The following is a 9,127-nucleotide window of genomic DNA, read 5'->3' on the forward strand; positions in this document are numbered from 1 at the left end:
TTGAGTTACGTGTTTCAAGCTTCTTTCGGTTATTACTTTCGTTTTTTCCTTTAGGCTTATCTTTTCTTGATTTCAGACTTGAGGATACTCGTACCAGCCTTTCTTAGCCCCCAGGGTGCTTGGGGCTACTCGTTTTCCTATCCACCATCGATTAGTCGCGATTAAGAGGAGACAAGCTACTTCTGTCGGCGACTTTCGCTAGAGGATTCTTTCGGCGACTCCTGCGTTGGTGAGTATTCCCAATACATGTGCTCTTTTTTTATTTTATTCATTTTCTGACAATTTTTCATGTGGTTGTGTTTTATAGATCGATCTTCGTCCTTGGAGTTTGATCGTCGGAGTCCTTGAAGCTATCCGATCTAGCATGGTTCGTTGACGTTTCCGGGCCCTCTATACGGGACTTTCGGTGTTCCATAGGACAGACGCTTGGTTTTTAGGCGAGCGTGTTCTCTGGCAGCTTTCGTCCGAGGAGCCTTTGGTTCTTGCGGATCCCCTGATCCAGATGCTGCGTCCGGACCTACTGTCTACCGAGGATCAAGCCCAAGCGATCCTTGGTTATCCAGCGGAGCAGCTGGTGCTACCGGAGACTTCTTATCCGGCTTTTATAGCATCCAGGCTGACTCCTTTTTCGGCTTTTGTTCTGGTTAGTACACTAACTCTCTTTTTTCCGTGTTTCTATTTATTTTCGGAATTTTGACCCCTTTTATCGTTTTTTGTCACATGTATTTTAGCGAGTCGATCTAGGTGGTTGGGTGCCTCTTACAGCGGAGATCACGTATACCGATGCTGTCGGATCGGTAATTTATGAGACCCTTCCAGCAGCCAAGGATGACGAGGGGATATCGTTTGTACCTGAGACCGTTGAGTCGGTTTGTGTTTTATGTATATGTACTTAAATGTTTCTATTTATTTTTTGTTTCATATACATATGTTTACTAACTGTCCTTGTATTCTTGGAATAGATTCCGCGGGAGACCGTGAACGGCATGGTGAGGACTTTACGCGCTTTCCGAGCTGCTTATCGGAGAGCCCTCGTGACTTTATCATGCCGTGATCATCGATGATCGTGGTAAGTTTTATTATTATTTTTATTTTTTGCAACGAAGTTAGTACATTTTATGTATTAATCTCTGTTTGGATTTTGCAGGATGTGCAACAACCGTCTAGTAGTCGCCGAGCACCCTGATTCCTCTTGTACACAATTATTATATTTTTTTAGGAAAGCTATGTATATTTATTTTTTGTATTATTTTCTATATATGACACATTTGTATATATGTCATTATTATTTGTTGTTTCCATGTGTACATTATTATTAATGAGAAAAATTTTCGAGGGAGGGAAAGGGTTTTCGACTTACCCCCCTTGAAAAAATAAACAAACTCGAAAAAGAAGGCGAAAAGAAGGAAAAAGAAAAAAGAAAATAAGAAAAAAAGGGAAAATAAAGAAGTAGGAAAACAATGATAAAGAAAATAAAAAGAAAAAAGAAAGTATGAAAATAATAAGGAAAAAAAAAGAATAAAAAAAAGAAAATATGAAAAAAAAGAAAATAATAAAAGAAAATAAAAAGAAAATAAGAAAGTAGGCAAGAAAAGAGACACAAAGTGTTAGAAGGCAAGCGTATGATTCGTTTTAAGATTTCGTGAAGATTTCGTCATTATATGAGCAAAAATACAAAAATAAACCCAATCTTTCATGCCGCGTCAGGGGAGACGCACGCAACTGCTTGAGTTGTGCGCGGTTGTCGCGCGCATATAAATCAGTTGCGCGTGGATGTCGCGCACAACTCATGAGTTGCGCGCACCACCTATTTGTGAACTTTCCTTTAAGCCGAATATGCCGAAAATTTGCCCCTCTTGAGTCTATTTAAATGTGGTTTCGTGTAGGCTTTTAATCATCTCGCATTCATTCGCTTAGTAACATAAGAAATTAAAAAGAATTAATCTCTCTAAATTCTTATTCTCTCTTTTTTTTTTTGAAAAACGGTGAAGACCTTTGAACAACGCTTGAAGCAATGGTAAACTTCCCTTTTAACCGAGGACAAACTAGCTTTCAAAATTTACAACTTAGACCCTTTATTGAATTATATGCAATTAGTGGTTAACCTTGATTTTTTTCATGCATCAGTCAACCATTGGGACTCTAACCACCATCTTTTCTTGTTTAGAGGGGACGAAATTGTCCCCCTTCCTAGTGAGTTCGAGGCCTTGCTAGGTTTCCCTACAAACAACACTACTACAAAAAGGCCTTAGAGAACTGTTAGAATAGGCTTTATAGATCTCCTTAGGGGCGTTCTTCTGTTAAGCGATGTATAAAGTATATATAGAGAACGGGTCGTTTAGGCGTTTTATATATTGACAAATAGAGAACGGTTGTTAGTCACAACCGTTTTCTTTTCCCTTCTTAAATTCGTATACTGAGGAAGGAAAAGAGAACGGTTAAGGCTACTTAACCGTTCTATATTGCATTACAATAGAGAACGGTTAAGTTAGATAACAGTTCTTTAATTGTTTTTTTTTTAAAAAAAAAATCCGACCATATATATTTGATTATTCGAATTAGCCCTGTATGTATTTTAATTGTATTATTCGTGTATTTAGAAAATCTGTATTTTTTTGTATTTCATTTTAGATCTGTATTTGTTGTATGTATTCCTGTATTTTATCTTGTACATTTATCCTGCAAGAAAAATTCCACTTTTCCTATGTAAAATAAATCCATGATCCTGTATACATGCAATATAAATTTCTATATAATATAAATTAACAAAAATATTTCTAGATACGACAAAAGCAATCAAAATATACCTCATATATAAAATTAAAACATCTAGCCACAATTAACACTACAAAAAAAATGAGAATAGGCAACACTTAAGATTGCAACACTTATAGAAATGATACTCTTAGTAATCTAAAGCAACAATATTTATTTGTTACCTTGAACTAAAGTAACAGATAAAAGAGTGTTGCTCTAGAATATATAAGGCTACAATCGCTTAAAGTGTTACCTTTTTCTAGTCTAAGACAACAAACATAATAATTGTTGCATGAAAAGATAACAATAACAAAACTATAGCTTGAAAATGTAACATTAATATCTATGTTATCATCTACGGCAACATTTATATTAAAAAGACAACATAATTTAAGATATTGCTTTTATGGCGAGTGTGTGTAATGTGTGAGATATATATATATATATATATATATATATATATATATATATATATATATATATATATATATATATATATATATATATATATATATATATTTATATATATATATATATATATATGTATGTATATATATATATATATTTATATATATATATATATATTTTGGTGGAGTTGGTGGTGAAGTCACCTTGTGACTTTGAGGTCACAAGTTCGAGCCCTACAACCTACTAAATGCTTGGGAGTGGCAACATTTAGAAACATTTTTGAATTGTCTCCTTAGATGGCAACATTTTTTATTTGTTGTCTTTGTAAAAGTGTTGCCTTATGTATTATTTTACCTTGGTTTTCAAAATTGTTGCCTTTAAATAAAAATGTGTTGCCTTATGAATAGACAACAGGGGCATATACTACGCGTCATATGTGTTGCCTTAGCTACAAGGCAACACTTTTGTTATATTAGGCAATGATTTTTCACTGTTACTTTTGCTTTATTTTGTTGTAGTGTAAATTGAATCATTCATACAAAATGTTTTTTATACAAACAAATACGTGAGTTAAATATCAAATCACTTTTCTAATTAATGTTGATTTAATAAAAATTATGCTTAGATATACCAATACCATATTGATCTAAAATTCACATATATCATCATCGTTGTCATTTGGTTGATGGTTTCCTGTAACATATGCAATCCACCTTTCCCTAAGCTCCTCGATCATTTGTTAAGAATATGAAGGAGGAACTTGCTTAAAATACTACAAAACAATGTAAAATACATACATATTAGTTAATAATATAAAATAAGTTCATCTAATTAAATATAAATAAGTATATCTTTTTTTTTTGACAAAACGCAACAAGCAGATATTAGTACACAGTTCCAGCCAAGTGGCCCAAGCACCAGCTTAGACAATTACCACCTCAGCAAGCACCTGTTGCTCCACGTCCCAGCGAAGAGACTCAAGTACCATCTCAGCCACCTGCACAGCGGCCCCCTTTTCATCTAGTAGGAGTGGCGCCAGCACAGCCTATACCATCTCCATCTCATTCACTGCCACAGAAACCATCTCTATCACAAGGAGGTGACAAGCAAATTTAGACAAAAACCACAACAGTCGCCTCTAACATCTTCTGCAAACCACAACTGTCCAGAAGCTTATGAGTTGTTAATCAACCATAATCCGATTCAAAACTGTCTAGAAGCTTATGAGTTGAAGGTAACATACTAGTTCATTCTCATTAGATACATTCAAACATATGTTTAAACATGGAGAATTCAGGTCAAAAGAGCGAGGCCCAAGAAATAATGACCTGCTTTATAAACAAAAAAAAGGTGATCTAATATTAAGGCTTTATAATCACAAGGATAAATTCTAGTGAAATGCCAGGTGGAACCTTTGTACATCAGAGATACATTATATTCAAATAAACCAGAATACATTCATGCTAATACTTACTAATATAGTCTAATTTACTAGCTAAGCCGTGAATTTATAATATTATGATTTATAAATAATTAGTATAAGGTACAACACATACTTTTCTCAGAGAACAGAAATCATAGAGAGCAATGATCGATCAAGGGGATCAACGAATACAACTGGTTATTATTAACCAGCATAATTAAACCCCTTCCTTGAAAATTATTCTTGTCAAAGGGTAGTTCAAGTAGAATATTTAGTCTATAACCCCTTCTTTGTTTGCTTTCTACTTACCATTTTATCTTCCATTGAATATTTAGTTCAAGATTCATCACTAAAATATGACTCGATTTGAACCACCTGACTTTCACCTCGAACATTTACTATTCTTCAAAGTCATTACCCACCCACAAACCACATGAATCACATTAGAACTATTGACAGATTTTTCTAGTGTCATAAACTTTATATGACCTATAACCAACCCATCCATGTCATATAAATATATAGTACACCTGTAGCACAATAGATTTGCATAACCTAGTGCAATTAATTCATGCATATCTTCGAACTTCCTCCATTTAAGAGTAAACAAACTACTTAAAAACAAACGAACTTTTAGGAAAAAGTTATCATGAAATAAAAAATACAAGTAAGAAATTATTGATAAAAGAATTAAAAAACACGACTGACAACTCAAAACAGTAGAGTAAAAACCTTCCTACCTATTCTATAAAACAAGTTGCAGGGAAATTAATTAATTTGATAGTTTAATTAAGATAATTGCTTAAAACAGATATAAAGTAGTTAAAAATTCAATTAAATAGAACAACTTCAACAACTGAGGAACAGAAGAGGAAGCAACAACATCTTTCTTTCCTATTAATAGCAACAAGAATCTAGTGAAGACTACAATGCTTGCATCAATTTGCGAGAGATTATTTCACATGTACTCCTATTATGTACTTGTACTTATTCTACTATCCGACATTATTATTTTGTCTCTGTAAGACTGTAACACCTTGCTCAAATGGATAATAAGCCAAGATAATACTCTTAATTAATCTAATTATTCGTCTAAACAGATGGAAAAAGAAGAGTGCAAAATATTCTCCCATGAAAATTAAATAATACGACGGGTAAGCATTTTATAGAAGATATGTGAAAATGTACGACACAGGAAAACCCAGGGGTAGGGGTAGGGGCAGGGAAAGGCAGTTGGGGTTTAGTTTGTTTATTGCTAGCTTAGGTGCTAAAATCTCAAGCTAAACTTGGACCATCTACAGACTAAAAGGATTCTTCGAATGTCTCAATCAGCAACTAGTAAGATTAGCAATAAAAAAATGATCAACTAATTACTTGATTAGTTTGATAAGCAAATTATAATACAAATTGGTACATTCCCCTGTAAACCAGAACACACCTACTAATTGTACCCATACCGTATCTGAAGTTCATAAAATAAAATGTTACAAATACAATTTATTGAGAAAATCAAAAGCAAGATAACATAGTACTCAGTTTTATTATTCAGAAATAAAGTAGTTTCCAGCTTTGTACCAGTTTAGTCAAGAAAAAAAAAACACCTTAATTGCTACTACTTGGACAATAGAACATACTAGTACATTTCATTAATTCACCGACAAAATTTTTTTACAGCAAAAAGTAGCTCATATATAACCGTTGAAGATAATGAAGAATTATATCCCAATGTCAATAGTAGTAGTTGATAATTACCTAGTTGATCAAAATACCCTCGAAATATCAATGTAAACTAGCTTAATTAGCACTACAACTCCTTTGAAATTTTTTTTCTTGTCATAGGGTAGTTCAAGTAGAATATTTAGCCTATAACCCCTTCTTTGTTTTGCTTTCTACTTACCATTTTATGTTCCATTGGGCATCAAACTCTATATTTAATTTTGTCTGACCTTAAATGCAGATGAATATTCAGCCAAAGAAGAGGTAAAATAGCACGTCTATGTAGACTCTAAATCATATTCAAAAGCAGATGTAAACACAAAAACCCCAACATTTTGTTTTCAAACAAACCTCATTCACAAAATGGGCTCAACCATATCCTCATCAATTCTACCAACAACATATATTACCACCACTAAACAAAAACCAAAAATTGTATGTTTATTTCACTATTTTAAGTCCTATATCTTTGTTCCTTTTTTTTAAAAAAATCTGATTAGGGTTCTAAATTGAACTTAGGTAAGATTAATTTGGCAAAAATAATTTTTATTACAATTAAAATAAAAGTAAATTCGACAAAATTAAGGATAATTTGATTGAACTTAATGCAATAATTCGGCTTAAATATATACATACAAACAATCGATGAATTATCCCTAAAACAAGAACTTTGAAGTTTTTTTCAATCACCTAAAACTTGAATTCTACGAATTTACCTCTGTTTCCAACATAATGTGAATGATTCATGCAATTAGATTGACAATTATCAAAATCCAATTACTATATCACAAGAAAAATTCGAACCTCAATTTACTTGTGGCTCAGCAGACAGGTCCGGTACTGCAGAAGTGGAGCGGCAGTAGAGCGGCGGTGGAGCAGCGGTAGAGCGGCGGTGAAGCAGCAGTAGAGCGGCGGTGGAGCTGAACAATAAGCGGATGATGAAGGTTTTGCTATGGAGGTTTGATGGAGGTTTCACTTTTTTCCTGATGAATGAGAAAAAGGTTTCACTTTTTTGATGAAACTCATGAAAGTGTAAGTGGTGCGAGCATCATGCCTTCAATTTTCACTTTGGGTAATTTCATGAAATTATTACTCCGAATGTAATTTCCTTCTAAATAAAAAAATTAATTAATATAAAACAAAACGGTTGTCAAGATGACCGTTCTATATCATTTATAATACATAATTTCTTTTTAATAATTTAAGTAAAAAGAAATAGAGAACGGTTAACTATGCTAACCGTTTCATATGTATTAACATATAGAACGCCTCTTATATTAAAACGATCTATATTCTTCTGGAGGACGCCTACCTTTGATAACCAGTCTATATTTTGCGATCTCTAATCTAGTTTTTGGTGTAGTGCACTCTCCCTGTGACTTATTCGCCTACCTTGTCGGATCCCAAACCTATATTCCAAAGATTTTTTGGCTTGTCCGACAATGATATGACCAACATAAAAACTGAAGAAGGCGTGAACTTAATTCAATTTATTGAACACTTCGTCGCCCCTCGTGACAACATGACTAAACAACACTTTAAAATTCGTGCTTTATGTTATTGTCTTGTTGTTAATTGTTTACTTAGGACAGAACAAGAATACAGAAATTAATCGATGGTGTCCATAGTAGAGCAAATAGAGGGATGTCATTCACCCGTTCTTTTGGTTTTGATGGAAACCGTTCTGTGCTTAAATCGCCTCAGAGGAGATCCTAACAAAAACGATTTCACGGGAAGTCCACTCCTATTACACGTACGGTTTTTTTTTCGGCATTTATCAGTGCAAGTCAAGAAGTTGCGCTGGCATGACCAGCGCAATCTTCTTCATTACGCGCGGAGGGTGTGCGCAACTGGTTTAGTTGAGCGCGCTACCTGCTTGTGTAAAAAGTGGCAAACTAATTTTTTTTTTCTTTTCTCTTTTTTTCAGATTTGGCTCATGGAGCATTTACGAATTGTTGATAAGCCACAAAACCTTGGGGTTAATGGATTAAAGACATTCCTCGGACGTCGAATCCTTTATAAGAATAAGAATGAAGAGGAATGGACGTCATTTTTCTGTCATGGGGTTCCTAACATATGTTTTGTGATTCCTTGGTGGAACATAAATAGTATGATTAAGAATAGTCTCAATTGCCCTTACATTAGGCTTTTAAGCCTATCAAGTACTACTTATATTTTTTCTTGTAGGGTGATGAGACAATACGGGATGAGGCAATTTATTCCTCAGCAAGATTATGATGCCCCTAAAGATGTGACCTTAGAGTGTTACACAATTTTATTATTAGTTTTTTTTTTTTGAATAAAGTGTAATCACTACTATATTTTTTTTTCGTTTACTATCTAGTTCAATAATGTCTCTCTTTTGAATTTTTAATGAAATAAAATGAGCTTTATATTTTAATATTTTGATATGACCGAATCATAGAGATTACCTACGTATTCGCATTATGAAATAAGGTCTTTGCGTAGTTCTAGTGTTTTTTTTTAATATTATTATGTATTTTTTATTTTTTTAATTTTTTCTTTAATCTCTTAGATAGAAATTAAATGAAAAAATTAATCAAACCTTGTTTAAAAGAATTAAATCAAAGTTTAATTTTATTTTTCGAATATATGTTATATTTAAGAAACACCCTCTTATTACCGTAAGTAGAAATCGCAACTTCATTCAAACTGTGCCCCCTCAGCTTACCCTAGCCCGGCCCTTCTTCTAACGTAAGCTCCAAGCTTCACACCAAGTCTTCACTGACATAATATGCATGTTTTAGTAGGGTCAGGCAGAACCGTTGTTGCCTGATGGGCAAAAATTCGGGTTCGCAGTTC

The 9,127-nt window shown here is 33.5% G+C and overlaps 1 long non-coding RNA gene across 1 annotated transcript; it reads right to left on the reverse strand.

Moving 5' to 3' along the window:
• Window positions 1–3,685: 3,685 nt before the first annotated feature.
• Window positions 3,686–7,342, reverse strand: LOC145626969 (uncharacterized). The gene is made up of 3 exons (XR_014111222.1): window positions 7,109–7,342; window positions 4,103–4,326; window positions 3,686–3,937 (listed from the first exon to the last, which is right to left on the reverse strand). It is a non-coding gene; the product is annotated as an uncharacterized LOC145626969 (long non-coding RNA).
• Window positions 7,343–9,127: the final 1,785 nt, after the last annotated feature.

This window comes from Chenopodium album, chromosome 4, assembly GCF_948465745.1.
Source record: "Chenopodium album chromosome 4, dcCheAlbu1.1, whole genome shotgun sequence".
Taxonomy (NCBI): Eukaryota; Viridiplantae; Streptophyta; class Magnoliopsida; order Caryophyllales; family Amaranthaceae; genus Chenopodium; species Chenopodium album.